Raw genomic sequence first — 19,812 nt, forward strand, 5'->3', positions numbered from 1 at the left:
CATGTATAAGAACTATTCGCATTTGTCTGTGAATTGTCTATTTCTCCAGTTCACTTTTCTATAAGATTAACTTTTTTTATGTTTAAAAATGCTTTATATCTGTATTTTAAATGCAATCATACTTTCAGATGCCAATGATTTTTTTTTAATTATGTTCACTTGTTGAATATTATTATTACATCTTGGGCACTTTGCATATTATTTCATCCCAAGCATGTCCCACCAGTACCGTCATAGTATGACAAATATGGGTAAAATGGATTAAATTTCATTATACAAGGCACTTAGAAAACTTGCTTTTCTCAAATGTAAGCATATATTTATATATAATGCTTCAATGAACGCATTATTTTTATGGAGTTATGGCAGGATATAGCAAAAGAAGAAAAATTTTATGAGAAAACTTATGAATAAGTTTGTAGGTTTGCAAAAAAAATAAAAATATGGACCGATTCATAGAACCTCTTATAGAGGGTTTGGATTCCACTTTTATCACACTAGTGCCTGCATAAAATTTCCTGACTGGGAGATTAAAATTTAGTATTTAGAATAAAATTGTACTTGATATTTTAAAATAAAAATAATTACTAATATCAGTTTTCTCCTTTTCTTTCAATGATAGTACTTACTATATTTCCCATTCCCTCTTGCTTTAGGTGAGGCCATATAATGAGGCTCTGGCCAATGGGATATGTAGAGAAAGGATCTCTGCCAATTTAGAATTGTTCTCCCTCTCATAATTCCTCACACTTTCTCTTCACTTGTGCATTGTCCTTATTCTGAAACGTTAATGGACAATGGCAAGGCTCTAGAAGATAACAGAGCAACTAAACTGTAACAGACTATTTTCCAGAATAAAGAACTCTCAGTACCTGCATTGAAGTGCCACATTAAAGAGATTTATTGTATTAAACCACTGAAATGGTTTGTTATAGCAGGTGACTTATCATGAATAATACAAGGCAGTCTTTTTCTCACTGTGATTGAATATTTTAGTAAGGTAAAAAGATTCTCTTTATTCTGTTTAATGCCTTATACTTTAAATTCTCTATTATTTCTATATTATCTAATAATTGACTTGTTTCAACCATCTTTTTACAGAAAGCATTTGAGACAATTAATACCGCTATTTTTGCCCTTTTAATGAAAGTTTGACTCATGAAATTTTTCTCATGCTTTCATTTTTAATTTCTTTATGTCTCTGATATGTTTCCTTTAAAGTTACTCATTTCTACTTGGATATTTATGAAAGTTACATTGTTTTCTTTATTTTTGGAATCCCAGCAATTTTTTTCAAGAAATATCTAAGAATGGATTTCCTTTCAATAATTTTCCCAGATTATAGAAAGCCTTTGAGTAAATGGTCTCAACACTTCAAACTAATAGACTTTTTTTTATTAATTCTTCTATTATATTTGTTCTATTTCCCTCTTTGAGAAGAGTCATTACTTGTAGGTTAGATTTCTATGATTATCCTCTGTTGATGTAATTTTCTTACCATTAATTTTCTTCTCTATAATTTTCTGTGTTCTGTGAATACTTACTGTCTTTTCTACAAATGATTCACTGTGTTGTACTGTTAAGCCTAGTACATATTGCTTTTGTTACTTATTTTATTTAATTGTACTCTTTTTATTATGCTCTATTTTGTTCTTTTAAATAGTCCTCTCTTAATACATCCATTTTACTGTTTGATTTATTTAAAAATTATAGTAGGTACCTTCTTTAAAATGTTATATTTCATGAACAAATTTGTATCAAGGGAGACTCTCCATTGAGTCCTGATGATATTCTTTCCCTTTCCATTTATCCATGCATGAAAGGAAAGCTCTTAAATTGTAGTGTTAGAGAACCAACAGGAACCGGGGATTGATCTCAGATTGTTCGCAAGTCTTTCATACTCTCTCTACCTAAAGATGTGTCAAGATATGTCTCTGTGAAATGGAAAACCAGAGCATAGGTTGAGACATACATAGAGGAAAAGCTGACCTGCCCAATGCTTATAAAATATGCAAACTTACATTAGTTATTTCAGATATGTAATCCCATTTCAATCAATTGAAAGAATATTTTGTTTTTCTAAGGTTATGGTAACCAAAGCAAGAAAACAAAAGTAATAGTGGACACCAGATTAATTTTCACTGCTGGCAAGTTTCTCAAAACTTCATTCTAAAAGGACAAATGGAAAGTGCATATACAGACTTCACAATTTTGTACTGTGTTAAAATCTGTCTGTTCTATAAATAAAAATCACTGCCCTAGTTGACTCAGCTCCACTGTGAGCATATGAAATATAGTTATAATTATTTTATCTTTTTCTACTAATTACATAATCTTTATCATTTTTCACTGTGTAGATATGGATTGAGTTTTTTCTTTATTGTGGGTTTTATTTCCCTGTTTCTTTACATCTTTAACAATCTTTGGTTAAATGTCAGGCATTTTTAATCGTATATTGCTGAGTGCTGGATATTTTTGTATTTCTATAAATATTCTTGGGCATTGTACCAGTATGCAGTTAAATTACTTAGAAATAGCTTGATCCATTAGGGCTTTGCTTTTAAGCTTTGATATGTGCAACCAGATCAGTCTTGGGCCGAAGACTAATTTTGCTCCACTACTGGGGAAATATCTTTTTAAGTACCCTATCTGATGTCCCATGGATTTCAAGGTTTTCCACTCTGGCTGGTGGCAGTACAAATCCCCTGACTTCTATAAGTTATGGGTATTGTTTTCTTTGTTGCTGTTGTTTCTTGTTTCCAGGCCTTGGATAGTTTTCTGGCATGTATGCACAAATCAGTACTCAAATGAAGAGTTGAGGAGGATTTCTTTGCAGATCTCTGCCATTCTTTTTCTGTGCAATCCTTTCCTCTCTGGTAATCTATGACTTCCCTCCCACCTCTATCTCCACAATCTAAGGAGATGGTTGAATTCCATCTTGGTGGTCCTTAGAACACTGTGTTTTGGAATTTCCCTCCATGCAGTAAACTGGGACAATATTAGGGCTTTATTCAATTGCCAGTCCATTTCAGTGGTCACTGTACTATGTTGCCCAGTGTTCAATGTCTGCAAACCATTGTTTTTATATATTTTATCTGTTTTTTAATTGTTTCGGTCAGGACGGTTTTTCCGGTCCTCATGACCGTGTGTTACCCAGAAGCAGAACTCCCTCAGTACATTTTTTTTTTCTTTTTTTTGAGTGAGAAAGAGAGAGCCTGTGCACAAGTGAGGGAAGGAGGGGCAGAGGGAGAGGAAGAGAGAGAATCTTAAGCAGGCTCTATGGCCAGCACAGAGCCCAATGTAGGGCTCTCATGACCCTGAGATCATGACCTAAGCGGAAATCAAGTCAGACACTTAACTGACTGAGCCACCCAGGTTCCCCCCCATATATTTTTAATACCATCTTTCCCCTATTAATATGAAATACTGTTTGTACCATATTTTAATAATTCTAATGCATACACTGTTTAATTTCTGGACTCTTTCATCTATGAGTTGCAGTGCCAATATTACATGAATTTTGCGAATAAAATTTCATGATATATCTCTCTATTTGTTAAGCCTTGCCTTCTAGCACTTGCAATCATGCGATCATTTTTTTTATAATTTTTTCATTCTTATGACTTTTTTCTTCCACATAAACTTCACAGTCTTTGTCCAATGCTGTTGGCAAAATCTGTTTTTCATTAACATTACATTGAAGATATAGATTGATTTTGAGATACTTGACACCTTTACAGTATTTTTTTCCTTTTTTATGATATTGCATTTCTTCCAAAAACAAGGCATATCTTTTTCATACTCTATTATGTCTTTCTATGCTGACCCCTCAGTAGAATTACACAATTTGCTTCATATAGTTCCCCAACATTTACAGTGAAATTTTAAGTATTTTAGAACATTTATTGCTTTTTTACAATTGTCTGTTTTCTCCAATAATTTATCTTTATGAGTTAGAATTTACATATGGGAATATTAGGGCACCTGGGTGGCACAGTCGATTAAGCGTCCAACTCTTAATCTCAGCTCAGGTCTTGATCTCAGGGTCTTGAGTTCAAGCCCAATGTTGGGCTCCATGCTGGATGAGAAGCCTACTTAAAAAAAAAAAAATTATATATGAAAATGTTTTGCATTTGACATTTGAAATTTTAACTGACCATGTTATCTATTATCTAGTGGTTTCTAATGGTTTTTTAGCTGATTCTCTTGGATTTATGACTGATGCTGTTTTTTTAGTTCTCCTTTCTAGCATATAAAACTTATAATTCATTCTCAGGTCCACTGCATTAAGTAACCCTCCAAAACAGTACTTTAAAATATCATAGATAGTAAACTCCTTTGTCTGGTTTCTGATTTTCTTGGAAATTCTACTATTTCACTATTATACATGAGGCCAAATTTTGTTTCCTGATATATACTTGGTTATTTTCATGTTAAGAAGATATCCACCCATTCCTATATATTTAGGGGGAAAAGAGATCTTATTAGAGACATAAATATTTGTCAAAAGCTACAACATCAACTAAAAAAAGCCCCAGGTCAAGAATAAATATATTTTAAATTATTTTTGGGTATAAATCGTTGCACAATGAAATCTATACCAAAGCTATGTTCGAAACAGGTAAGATGCATTTGCTTTAGAGAAAGGAAAATAAAGACACAGTTAATCAACTTTTAAGCTCCTGTCTCTCACCCAATTTGTGGTCTCTGGGACATATCTATACCCTCTAGGTCTTCTCCATGAGCACTGAAACCTGACAGGGATTACCAAACCTGACTATGCCTAAGCATCTCTGGAGAACTTCTTCTTCTTTTTTTTTTTTTTTATTTGAGACAGAGAGAATGAGAGACAGAGAGCATGAGAGGGAGGAGGGTCAGGGGGAGAAGCAGACTCCCTGCCGAGCAGGGAGCCCGATGCGGGACTCGATCCAGGGACTCCAGGATCATGACCTGAGCCGAAGGCAGTCGCTTAACCAACTGAGCCACTCAGGCGCCTCTGGAGAACTTCTTCTTAATGCAGAGTCCAAGGCTGGCCTCCTTGAGATTCTGATTCTGTAACTCTAGGGAAAAGAATGAGACTCTGTGTCTAAAATCTTCTCCAGGGAATTCTGTGATTAAGCTTGTTTTGAGTCATTGCTTTGGACCATATGAAGTCTATACTGCATTGTATGTTCAGCTTTATAGTATTATCCTATTCTGTAAACATTAAGAATATTGCATAAATATAAGCATGCCAGCCTAAAGCATATGCTAATAAGCACATGTTTTGAATGTAAACTATGTAAAAAACGAAATAAAATAATGTATAAGTGGTCTACAATGCCATTTCTTTTTCTTAGTATATCAAAATTGGGGTACAATTTGGTCGGTGCTAATTTTTGGCCAGGTTTTCTGCAGAAGCTTTGGGAAATTACTTTAAAAGAATTTAGATTGTTCTGTAAATCTTAACTCAATGTGTTCTAGAGAACTATGACCCGCTGTGGTCAGGCACGTATATCTTTTATTAAAGAGAGAACTGACAGTAATGACACTATTATTCAAATGCATTGTAATGCTAAGAGTATTTGTGTTGCCCAACTTTCTCTCCAGAGTGTGTATATTAATGATCAATTTATTTTGCCACAGGGAACAAAGGAACATTTTTTACTTTACTATGGGCTGTAACAGGCCCTGTAACTAAGTCGCATAAAATGTTGCTATAAACCAATGTAATTAGGAGTCATCAGTGGAACTTTTTTTCTAAGTGTTTTTATAAGATAAAAATAATTGAAAGGAATATATCTATTGAAAGTTTCATTTAAAATGATAAAAGTACAGTTCAAAATACCTGGAAAGAATCAAATAGTTACTCAACAGGAAAGGGAAATCAAAACAAAATCTGGTATATTTCCAGGAGTTTTCAGACAACAAACCAAAGTAATAGATGTTAAAATAGCAAAGCTTTGATCCTAAAAACTCCCTGAATTTTTAGCAGTAAGAATATATATATATACACTACCTATTTAGTGATACTATTTATTAAGAGACATGAGGAAATTCAGCAAGTCTCCAAAAAGAAAGCAGTTTGGGCAATAATCCTCATAAAAATCACTGCCTTGATTCATTGATTTATAACTCAATTTTTCTGCATGACACATGTTTAAAAAACTTTCAGATTTATTTTACTTACCCCATAGATCAAAAATGGATGAGGGCTTGGTATTCCGATAAGGAAAGATCATATGGAATAAACCTGTATTAACTGTTACTTTATTTAAAGTCCTTCGTGGATCACTACATCAAAAACTAATGATGTATTGTATGGTGACTAACATAACATAATAAAATTAAAAAAAAATAAAAAATTAAAAAAATTAAAAAAATAAAGTCTTGGGGGAGATAATAAAATAAAATTAAAAAAAAATAAAGTCTTGGGGGAAGTACTTCAGATTTCCAAATTATCACATACTGCAATATGATGTCATCTCTGATTTCAATGTGTTATTTCAAGTTTGGTGTTAAATTTAGAAAGTAAAACGTCTGTAATTTGAAGACTAAAATTCTCAGCTGGCTAAGTGACCACCTATACCTATCCAGTGACAAATATATTTGAGAGGATATTTTGCAAACTCTTGTGGGTGGATTTTTTACTCTGGCATGTTCCTGCAATTCACAACCTTGATCTCAAATTGTGTGAGTGTACACACTGAGTACACATTAGCTATTTCACATGAAACTGATGACATAGCAGAGTCAAACCCATTAGAAAGAAAAATGTTTGCTTAAGAAAGATGCAGATTTAACCGATATTGTAAAATGTTTGCTTAAGAAAGATGCAGATTTAACCAATATTGTAAATTGTTCCTAGTTGCAGCAAAGTTGTGTGTTTTTATTTTATCTGTGGCATTTAGTTTCAACCAAAATAAGGAAAAGTGATATACAAATGTAAATAATTGATAATAACAACAACATTATCTACGAGCCTTAAAATTATTGAAGGCAAAATAGCTCAAATGATTCCTAATGCCTTTCAGGCACATCTGAATCAAATAAGGTAATTATTCTTTAAAATGCTTACACAAAGTCTGATTTGCATGCTAGTAATTGCTATGCCTTGTGGCATCTAGCAATTGACAGAGCAAGGATTTTAATTATTGTAATTTCATCAGTATAAATACTTCAAAGTTATGCAAATACTATCTTATAATCCACATAGACAGCTCAGAGCATTCGATTTACTAGCCTTGTAAGTCTTTGTCTATGCAGTTTACTCTCAGATGTGACTCTGCATTGCAATTGAAGCCTTTCACTCACATCAAAGCTCCAAATCATAACAAGATGAGCTAATTTTACAAAGACTGACACTTCAAACATTAAGTTGCAAATACAATTATAAGATGAAATATAAAAGGGACTTTTCTTGGATATCATGAAGCACAGATACCTGCAGCTAATCATGTCTAATGTTTTCTTTGACATGAGAAGTAAAGATACAACTCAAACAAATGCCTTTGAATGAATAAGAACAGAAAAGATCCTCCCTGTTACACGCCTAATTTAAATGCTACAATAGTAAAATCTTACTGTTATGTGATAAATCATTTTCTTCAGCCAATAGAGAGGCCTGAGCTGTAAATAAGGCTTCCCTCATGAGATATGGATTCACTGTTTGTAAACCTTAGACTCTGACTCTTGAGTTTTCATAGAGTGGAAACCCTTACAATTGAATATACCCACCAGTTTTCTCAGGAATATTATTGCTAGAAGTTATCCCATTATAGTCTTGATTAAAGCCAAAAACATTTTGCAGGAAAAAAAGCACATAGGTAATATTTGAGGACATTTTAAAACTCACCTGTGCTCTTATTTTACACACACAAATTGAAAAAAAATGGTAGACATATTTTAAATTCTTCACAGTTGATGAACTTTTATTCTCATATTGAAAAAAATATATGCAACTTAATTGGCTATAATTACTTTTTTTTCCAATGTATTCACAACATCAGAAATGTATCAGGTTGCAAGTAGAGGAGAAACAGCAAAAGACAATGGCAAGATATAATTTTCAACAGAGAATATTGAGTGAACACACATTATCTATTTGCCATAGATGGTTGAGGAAAAACTTGATTCTTCTCAGTGCTTTTTTATGAACAGGTACCTGGTGTCAGATTCTCTGTGATCAATGTCATTTTCCCATCAGCTTAAGCGGAAAGAGAAGGTGGAACTTGTTGGCTCCTCAATTCTGCTGTGTGAGTTGGTATGTTAAACAAAATTCTAAGATGACACTCCATGAGTGGTATCCTTTTATAAACCCCTCTCCTTGAGTGTGAGTAGAATTGTAACTTGCCTGTAGGTAAGAGAATATGAGAAAAATGGTTGGATAGGTACTTTCTTGACTAGGTTACATTATATGGCAAAGGTGATGGGATAGTCACTTTGTGATTGTGTTATATTATACACAATTCTGTGTTAGCAGACTAGAGTGAGAAGTTCTCCTCCTGGGCTTGAAGAAGGGAGCTGCCATGCTATAAGAGAGTCTGAGAGAGAATCACATGGCAAAGCAATGCGAATGGCCTTGAGGGACTGAGAGGGATCCTCTGCTGACAATCAGCAAGAAAAGAGAGATCCCAGTCCTGCCACTGAAAAGAGCAACCACATGAGCTTGTAAGACAACCTCAGGTCCGGAAAGAAAAAGGACCTAATTGACATACTGATTGCTGCCATGGAAATCCAGGGCAGAGGACCAGATTAGTCACGCTCAGATTCCTGAGGCACAGGAACTGTGACAGAATGAATTCATATTGTTTCATAGCACTTTGTGGCAATTTTTTTCACAGCAATAGAAAACAAATACAGCTGATATCATTGAAATTGACAGATTCGATTTCGAGCAGTATACCAATATGGGCATGCATGTGTTTGTGTGAGATACTCCGATCATTTTGTATCTCAGTCTGCAGCTGGCCTGAGTGGTCACTCAGAGGCTGACCACTGCACATATATCCAAGTCATTGATAAATCGGTAATAGACAATGAGGTTTAGAGAGGACATTACCTGGAAATTCTGCTACTGCTATACTGCAATTCATTTTTTCTCTTTTCATTTCACTGGTTTTCCTTTTACCTAAATAACAGTTATAAAATAGGTTTCTTAACTGTAAAATAAAGTGGTACTAAAGAATTTATTTAGAAATTATATTGTATAAAGCAGAAGAAATAATGCATACTCAATAAATTAAAATGCAAGACTGGTTCCTGAAATAATAACTTTGGACATGTTATTAAAATTCTCTGACATCATCTTTCTCATTTATAATTTGGCACTAATTAGATGTGGCTTATAGTTCTGTTGTAAAAATGAGAAATGGTGGGTGGCAAATTGTAGCTATTATGATAACAATGACAGAAAATAGGGGCGCCTGGGTGGCTCAGTTGGTTAAGCGACTGCCTTCGGCTCAGGTCATGATCCTGGAGTCCCGGGATCGAGTCCCGCATTGGGCTCCCTGCTCAGCGGGGAGTCTGCTTCTCCCTCTGACCCTCCCCCCTCTCATGCTCTCTCTCTATCTCATTCTCTCTCTCAAATAAATAAATAAAATCTTTAAAAAAAAAAAACAATGACAGAAAATATGAATGATTTTTTATTCAAAGTCATTAAGACAGATATTTTTTACACATTTATATCAGTGGTTTTAAATTTCTGAAAAAAGTAATGGATTATGAATAAACATAGTGCACCAAAGTATTCCAGTCCCAATCCTTTTCTAGCCATGGGACCTTGAGAATGCATTAAAACTTCTAGAAGCCCTTATCTCACCTATAACTTATAAATAAGAGGGACAATATCTGCTTTACCTACTTCACAGAGCTTATGTGAATCTCAAAAATTATATATGTGACATTTTATTACAATTTCATATAAATACAGGCATTAGAATTATTTCACAGAATATATACTTATATATATTGAGAAACGAAATAAGTATTTTGTAATAATTTAGCAGAAAACTTGTTAAAGCCATATCTTGGTTCAGTTACCTCTTTATACATTCACAAATTTTGCTTTCAAGAATATCTAAGAAAAAAAACCTCAAAAATTTGACACTCGGCAAAAAGAGATGTCAACATCATGTGTTTGAACCTCATGAGTTGTAACTCACCTCTAGAAAAATATTACAAATTCATCTTGAACACGTAGGAAAAATAAAGACTTAAAAGGCAACTGGAACACCAGAAAACAGACAGCAGCATGAACAGCTAAACACATTCCATGCAACTAACAATGAAACACAGAAAGATAACATCAGTAAGCCATAGTTGTCAAGTGACAGGAGTGACATAACAATGGAATCACAGGCGAGGCACTGAAACACACTAAAAATGCAGGATTAATTTTGCACTACCTCCTAGCAAGGTTATGATTTTTGCAAGTCCTCCTCAGACATGCTTTCATTTACTGGACACACTTCAAACCTCGACTCGTTAGCATTGGGAATGGAATGTTTCAAACACATCTGCCACAGAAGATTCTAACTACCCACACGAATCACTTCCAAGCCTAGAATCCTTTTGCCACGTACTTTGGTATATAAACATTTATGTTCTTTACAGATCTACTACCCAGCTCCTTTAATCCACCTCCTTTGTATCTTGTGAAAAATAGTCATTTCTGATTTGGAAGAGGGGAGATTGGATCAGAGCCAGGAAGAAATGGCAAGAAAGAAAAGAAAAAAAAAAAAAAAAAGGATGTCAGAGAAACTGAAGGCAGAGGACACCAGATATGGAAAATAAGAGAAACAAAGGAGAAGGGGAAATAGTGAGGAAAATAGGCCCAATAAAGAAGGAAAATGCCTACGGAAGCATGGCCAGGCTGAAGGAGAGTTGACAAGGGAAAAATAATAAATAAAGTTTTGATTTGGGGGCCACTGTGGAGTGATGGAAGGGGACTGGAATAAAGGTCAGGCAAGGCAATTAAGGAAATATTAAATTAGCTAATTTAATAAGGAGAACCAGATCTCGAGATTTCATAGTTAAGACAGAAGAAATTAATACCAAGAGAAAGGAGCAAATGTTAATCTTAGAAGAGTAGAAATCTCAGCACTGGAAGAGTATTTGGAAAAGGCCAGTGCTCATCGCTTCTCGGCCTTTTGGCTAAGATCAAGTGGAAAAGACCAGTGCTCAAATAATGTATGAGACTCTGGCATCTAATAGACACCTGCAAGGGTCAGTTATGAGGGAAAGGAGGATTTTTTTTTTTTCCAGTCTAAAGAAGAGAGATCATTTCTAAATGATAGCAAACAACCATGGCACCATGTTGGCAAACAGTGCTTGAAATGTTAGAACACAAGTTAAATGCCCTTTGCTGGTCCCTCTGGATATCAAATTAAATGTAAATTTGCTCATACCCTTCTAGGTCCTTACAACAATAAGACCTGACATTTACATAGAGCTTCATATTTTAAAAAGCAAAGAGGAAAGGAGGGAATCAACATTTATTGAGTGCCCACGGCATACTGATCATGATACATAGTCCGCATGGGCATCTCTTGTTTGTGATATAAGAAAACTGGTTCAGAGTAATGCCTCCAACATCACATATGTTGTAACAGAATGGAGCCAGAAATTAATTGGACAGTTATTTTACACTTCCATGTCAGAGAAAGAAGATGATAGGAGGGAAAAAGTAGAAATGAGGGAGGGAGAAAGGAAAAAAAAAACAACTTGTTATAAAGAAAATTGCATCTTGTAGTGTCAACTGCTGGGCAGCAACTATATATATCACTCCTGGGGATTAGGCCAGGATTGTCATATTTAGACAGAACAGGAAACTCAGATTCAGAAAAGTTAAGCAACTTGTCCAAGTTTGCTCATGTGGTAAGGGGACTGTGTCCACTTTGTTTGACTCTAAAAACAGGACTCAATTTTCATAAATGCTGTGTCACATAGTTGAAGGAGAAACCAGAGTTCAGATTGTGGATCCATCGCATCTTAATTGGGGGACCATGGGCACTTTGCCTTCCTTCTCTGAATCTCAGCTGCTCTCTTGTCAATGTTGTATACCAAATGCCTTGCTTACAAGATGTTACAAGGATTACAGATACTATTGCAGATACTACTTGAACACAGGTATTCACAATAAGGAGTTGCTATACTTAGGTAGATGTTAACCAGACCAGAAGATGCTCAGTTGGAAATCAGGAGGGTGTAAGACTGACTATGTATGAGAACACTTATTTTGACTTGTCCAGTATCAGTAGAAAGAAAAATCAATAGAAAGAATCAATAGAAAGAAAAATAAGAATCAAGTGCTCTAACTGAAGAAGAAACTTTTAAATATCATCATCATCATCATTAATTGAAAAATACTTTATTAACTATGCATTATATTGTAAATTTTAGTGGATATTATCACGAAGTGATTTCCATGTGCACTTGTTAATAACAAGGGAGAAATTGTATTCAATAAAAACAATAAATAGCAATATTCATAAATACTATGACCATTTATAGATAAAGTAAAAGGTGGAAAGAAAGGTCTAGAAAAATGTAAGATACTAACGGAGAGAAAATTATATAACCATATTAATCAATATAAAGCAAACATAATCATACAACTTTTATACTAACACTACTTTGGGGAGATGAGCACTTCAGGCATTTTAGTGGGTAAACAATTCCAGAGTCGTTTTTTTTGTTGTACAAAATTCTTATGTAAAGTTTATCCACATATTCATTCCTGAAATTCTGCCTTATCTTTCCTTCAACAATATAAAAACATACACCAAAGTTTGCTTTGGAAATGTATTTTTAAGTATCTTCTCATAGGCAAAAAGCTGAATCTTATGACATTCTATAATGAGGAAGGTAATTATATAAGATATTTTGTGGCTGCATGTGAACTAGATGAAACTAAATGGACAATTTAGGTTTCCTACTGACCAGAGCCCATAATTTTTTCAAGTGTATTAGGGAGCTGTAGGACTTCAAATTAATTCACTTCCATTGCTATGGTGACCGTTCCAAAAAGCAATGATGAACCTTAAATAATGATTGGCAGTGAGATCTCTATGTTTAGATTTCCACACTGTTGTGGGCCAGAACAGGGAACTCTAATGATGGCTGACCATGACATGTCTAGAGATGAGAGCTGTTAGGCACTGTAATTTGACATCTCTCACAACCTTTCACCATCTACGTCTACATTTTGAAAGGTAAGTTCTGGTATATGGAGGCATGTCAGGCAAATGTGTCAAATCATCAAATAATCCTGATTTGTGTATGTTTACAAACTTTGCCCCTTGCAACTCTTCAAAATGCAAAATAAAATCAGTTTTAATGTTGTACCAATTGAAGTACCTTGCAAATTATCATGTAGATCCTAATAGAAATGACTATGCATTTTTTATAATCTGCTTTTAGAATGAAGTGTTGTCATGCTGCAAATACCTAAATAGGGCACCTTTTTAAATAATATGAGAATTTTGCATCACTAAATTGATTTGTATCACAGCATTAAATGATCAGAAGTCATTAGCATCCATTCATTTGTTTATCAATTAAACCTATCTAGTGAATTGTTAAGTAGGAAAAGTACCTTTAGAGTGCTAAGCAAAACTCATTAGAAAAAAATGTATAATCTCTTTCAAAAACTAAAAAGAACCTAGTAAAAAATCACATAAAAAAGGAACTAGTGACAATTATATGCACATATATTTGTTATTAAGCTATCTGATAAAGACTAAACTATTAATCATAATATTTAATAATTAAAGAAAACAGTTGAAGCTTAAGAGTCAGTAATGAATATTTGCCAAGTATAGATGGTCTTTGGTTTACAATGGTTTGGTGTATGCCTTGTGGTGTGAAAGCAATACAATTCAGTAGAAACCACACTTTGAATTTTGAATTTGGTTCTTTTCCTGGGCTAGCGATATGTATAAAATACTCTCTTGCATGATGCTGGGCAGCAGCAGGGAGCTGAACCTCCCAGCCAGCCAGGCAGCAATCACAAGGTTAAACCACCAACATACTTGCAACCATTCTGTTCCCAAACAACCATTCTGTTTTCCACTTTCAGTACAGTATTCAGTAAATTACATGAGTTATTCAACATTCTACCCAACTGTAGGCTAATGTAAGTGTTCTGAGCACATTTAAGGCAGGCTAGGTTAAGCTACAATGTTCAGGAGGTTAGGTGTATTAAAAACATTTTTGAGGACACCCGGGTGTCTCAGCTGGTTAGGCATCTGCCTTCGGCTCAGGTCATGATCTCAGGGTCCTGGGATCGAGGCCCGCATTGGGCTCCTGCTCAGCGGGTTGTCTGCTTCTCCCTCTGGCCCTCTCCCTGCTCATGCTCGTGTGGGCTCTCTCTCAAAAAAATAAATAAATAAATATTTTTTTTTTTTAAAAAAGCATTTTTGACTTGCAATATTTTCAACTAATGATGGGTTTACTGGGATATAATTCCATTTTAACTCAAGGAAGATCTGTAAGATACTATCGAATCCACACAACAAAACTTGAAGAGAGGTGATACTTATATTTCCATTTAACAAATAATAAAACTGAAGAGCAAAATGTGTAAATAGCATGCCCAAGTGTACTCAGTTTGTAAGTTCCAGAGCTAGTAATCTAACCCAGGCAGTCTGACTCTAAGCTTTTAACCACCATGCTGTGCTGCAAGAAGGTAAGAAGTGCAAATTCTTTAAGAGTAATTCAGCTTCATCCTTAAGAAACACTGGAAGCAAAGGAGAGTTTCTTCCATGACAGCTGTTGTTTAATATATCATATTGCCTGTACTTTTTTTCTGACCCCAAAAGTTATTTTAGCATCTTACTAATTAAAATTAATGGTTTCTTGCCCCTCTGAATCTTATTTTGTAATCTATAAAATATCTTATAAACTTCGCAGATTTGAGAAACAAAATAAATGATATAAAATGTATGTAATCTATGGTGTTAATAGGCACCAAATAAATATTTCTGGAATATGTATATCTCAGAGTTTTTGATCTTTCTTATACTACGGAGCATTCTTTCTTTTTTTAATATGGAGTACTCTTGAACATCTTTTACAAAAGTCTATATATAATCAAATTTGTTTAAACATTGAATGTCTGCTCCATATCTTTCTCTTCCTTGTACCAATTAAAATAGATTGTATACAATTATTTTCTTTTGTCCATTTGCAAATAAAATAATTTAGTTGCAATGTGGAGCAAAAAGAAAGCACTTATAACTTAATCCAAATGAAATTAATGAAAACAAAAATAGTCATTTTGGCCTAGAGAGTAAAACTCAATTCCCAAGGATTCAATGATGTATATGTAAAGGAAAAAAAATTGTTCTTATTTCTGTATATAATTAGAAGTTTTCTGAGATGCACAACAAATATTAATGTGTCCAGTGAGATAATGGTATTTTACATAAGTATGTATGTCAAGAAGTTAAAAGATAAATACTATGAGAAGAGAAACTTTTTAGAAATGTATACCCTTTGGCTATTTAAGCCCACTTTCTGTTTTACCATATTAAATACCCATAATTTAGACACAAGCTAAATAAGTTATTCTATCCAGAGTACATCCCCATACCATGATACAATGTTCTTGCCAGGAGTTTATGCTATATTAGGAAAATTCAGTTCTGGGGCGCCTGGGTGGCTCAGTCGTTAAGCATCTGCCTTCGGCTCAGGTCATGATCCTGGGGTCCTGGGATCGTGCCCCGCATCGGGCTCCCTGCTCCACGGGAAGCCTGCTTCTTCCCTCTCCCACTCCCCCTGCTTGTGTTCCCTCTCTTGCTGTATCTCTCACTGTCAAATAAATAAAATCTTTAAAAAAATAATAATAATAATGTCAAAAAAAAAAGGAAAATTCAGTTCCATTGATTGGTCAGATTACTTCTCATAGTTGAGAACTTGAGTCAGTTCTTGAATAAGAAAGAAGAGTGAAAACCCAAAGATTCAGAAATTCTTTGATAAATCACATATTCTGGGTCAAAAATAATGTGGTAGCTACATATTATTAGTGTTGGAGTGTCAAAAATGTATTGAAATCAATTGCATTTTACTTGCTTGAGAAGTCAATCTTGAACTTATTTCATATGCAAGACATATTTCCTAATGGTTGTGTCCTGAAAACAATCCTTGCCATTATACTCATTTTGTAAATGGAAGAAAAGTTAAATATTAAATAAATTTATTATTAACATTTTAAAATCAACAGTTGAGGAGCAAATACCATGTGAAAAATGTGTTCCTTTTTGACGCCAAGTTTCTGTTCGTACATCATGCAACAGTTTTGCTACTTTTGAAAACTAGAATTTAGTAATTGAGAAAATGTTTAATGCTCACCAAAAATATACATACATAAATCAAATAGCACATTTATATTCTTCACAATAGAATGTGTATATTTCTCATAAACAACCCTATATTTTTTAGCTTTCTTTTCATCAAGGGCTCCAGTCATTCAACATTCTGAGGCAGTGCATGTTTCCAAGGATGAATAATGAGATCAAATACCTTTCCCATCTAGATCATAGCCTTTCTGTCTAGTCTGTGTCACAAGTGACTAGGAGTCATCATTAGCAGTTGATGCGTGTTTAATTGTCAATGAGAAATGTATCTTGGCATTGGTCCAATTCCTAACAGCCCAGTGTTCAATGTTACAGAAATCACTATAGTGTGCTAGATTCCTTGTCTACAAAGAGCATTGCTGTATGGATTTAGACAAGACAAAAAGCTCATTCAGCCCTAAGGATGTCTATTCAACACTTCCCCCAAATTATATACCCTGAAAACTTCCCCCTTTAAAATATAAATTAAAAAAAAGGAGGAGAAGGAAGAGGAGGAGGAGGAAGGGAGGAGGAGAAGAAGTTCTCTAAGGAGCAAACACTTTATTTGGTACCTAGTATGTGTTCGGTGATATGGACACCTAAATGATAGAATACTATTGTTTGTGTTTCAAAGACTAAGGAGAATGGCAGAGAATTAAAGAAACAATTTTCATTATGGGAGAGGAATGCTGTGGAAGAGATGTGGTGGAGACCCCGTGAGAACAGAGAGAGGAAATTTCTCCTCTTTATCTGACAAGACTAAGAAAGGCAATCTGGAGGAGGTGATATTTGGCCTGATTCTGGAAGAAACTGTTAAACAAGAAAGGGCCAGAGAGCATCTAGAAAGAAGGTTTCACAAAAATACGAAGTTTATTCTACGGACAAAAGAGAATTCCAGAGAATGTAGGAATAACAAATATAAAGAGTAGCCACTACCTTTTAGACTAAGGAAAGAACTCAGGGAAAAGAACAAATTTGGAAGATGGCTTCCCCAAGGGTGAGACTTATACCTCAGGGGAGGGTGTGGCTGGTGCACACTAGAGAAGGTCACTAGGGTGCCACAAAACAGAGCAGGAAATCCAGAAGCCACCTCCTGGGTTGTGGCAAAACTTATTGGAATGGGAACACCAGGGGCCATACATCTGGTACCTTGCCATAGAAGTCTGGAAGTAGCCTGGAAAAATAGCACTCAGAACTGTCAAGAGACTCAACCCTGATAATGGCTTTGCAATGCCCCTCCAGCAGCCTGTACTTAAAATGCCTCACCACACAGCTGTTGACCAATGAGAAATGTTTACGGGGTCCAATGCCAGTATCATGAAACTGGTCAAAGAAAAGTGGATTTAGAGCTAAGGGGCAATCGATTAATAACCAGCAAAGGAGACGTTGGGAATTGAGGCTGCAAAAGGCAAATAAGGACCTCATCATCAAGATTTTTATAAATCATGCCGGGTACCATGGTCATGGTCCTGTGCATCCAGGGACAAAGAAATTGTCCTGTGTAAATCAATCAAGTGGAGTGCTTTTAAAACATACAGATTTTAGGCAGCATCCTCGGGAATTTTATTTCTGTAAGTAAGTGGGAATTGCAGTTTTTAACCTACATCTCTGGGGATTCTGATACAGATAATATCTCTTGGACCATTTTTTTTTTTTTAAGAAAGAATGGTGTTGGGGCGCCTGGGTGGCTCAGTCATTAAGCGTCTGCCTCCGGCTCAGGTCATGATCCGAGGGTCCTGGGATCGAGCCCCGCATCGGGCTCCCTGCTCGGCGGGAAGCCTGCTTCTCCCTCTCCCACTCCCCCTGCTTGTGTTTCCTCTCTCGCTGTGTCTCTCTCTGTCAAATAAATAAATAAATAAAATCTTAAAAAAAAGAATGGTGTAGATTATGAAGAACACTTGAATGGTTTAAAGCAGAGGAATGACAAGATCGCATTTGTCTTTAGGACATGCTTCCAACCGGAGATAGATGGTTGATGACAGTAGTAAAGATATGACTATTGGATTTTTCACTTTGTATGGATAGCTTATTAAAGTTATTCTGACTTGATATGCAGACAATTTTGTGGGTATATAATTGGTTTAAAAATATTAGATTTAACAATAAACTTACTAAATTTCCAAAACAGTATCAAACAACACAAATATCAAATAACATGTTTATTACAGTCGGGCACTTTGGTTCCACCGGTAATATGGCTATCTAGTGAGTAAGTATTTTGTGCAAAGTGGGTACTTAATTAATGTTATTGAGTGGGATTGTCTTGCAGGCATTCCTAACTGACAGACAGGTTACTGCAAACTAAAGTAATAATATTTCTTTTCCTTTGGCCAGATCGGATGACTGGGATTTAGCCATGGGCAGGATAAAGTACAAAATAGTTTTTCAAGATATTTGGTAAGTTGTTATTTTGTCTCTAGGATATTACCCATATTTTTATTTGAATGAGTGTCAGAAAGTTCCCACACATTTTCATGTTAGAGTCTGCACAGAAAATAAAATTTCCTGACTCTATTATTTGTACACCAGAATCATTAAAAATTTTAACCAGAGTAGAAAAAACGAGATAAAATTTATGACATAAACTTCAAATTCAAGATCCAATGTTGATTTTGGAGAATTAACAAATCCCATATAAAATACTTAGAATACTGTCTGACCCATAGTAGGTAAACAGTACTGTTTATATCCCACGGAATCCAGGAAGAGTAATGGTGACTCTAGTCTTAAACATTTGGGAGTTCCACGTGGCCATGGAAATGACATGGGCTTTGGATTCACAGTCTCTATCAGTTTTTGGCTGCGTGACCGGAAGCCATTTTACTTAACTTTGCACACCTCGAGTTTTTTCATATATATCTGTATTCAGACAGGCTTATCATTGAGCACTTACTATGGTAATGCGTCAGACACTGTACCAATCAATTAATTTATTTACTCTTATTTAATTATCTCATTTATTCCTTGAAATAAATCTTTAGCATACAGATGAGAAAAGTAAGCCTCAGCCAAGGGAACTAAAATATTTACTGTCACAGGACCCATAAATGTCCGCACCTAGGCTCAAGAAATTAGAGAGATTGATCAATATTCTTTCCCATCTCAGTGAATGGCACTTCCATGTTTCCATTTGCTTGATCCATTTGCTTGTATTCTCATTCTTCTATTGTATCAAGTCCATGGCACTTCTTTTTCCCTCATACTCTCCATTCAGTCATTCATCACATCCTTTTGGTTTTGCTCCCACTCTAGCCTGAGCAATTGTCCTCTCCCCCATGTATTATTTCCATAGCCACCTACCTAGTATTCCTTCTTTTCTTACTTTCTTTCATTCCAGTTGCACCATGTCATGCAAAAAAATCTTATTTAAATTTAGGATCATGTCAATCTTGCTTAAAACTCTTGAGTGGTTTCTAAGCATCTTAAGTAAAATTTAAAATATTGGCAATGATCTTAAGCTTCCATATGCCTTTCCATCACCTTCTTACTTTCCCAA

This window comes from Leptonychotes weddellii, chromosome 4 (assembly GCF_054177405.1).
Source record: "Leptonychotes weddellii isolate Sample4059 chromosome 4, ASM5417740v2, whole genome shotgun sequence".
Classification (NCBI taxonomy): Eukaryota; Metazoa; Chordata; class Mammalia; order Carnivora; family Phocidae; genus Leptonychotes; species Leptonychotes weddellii.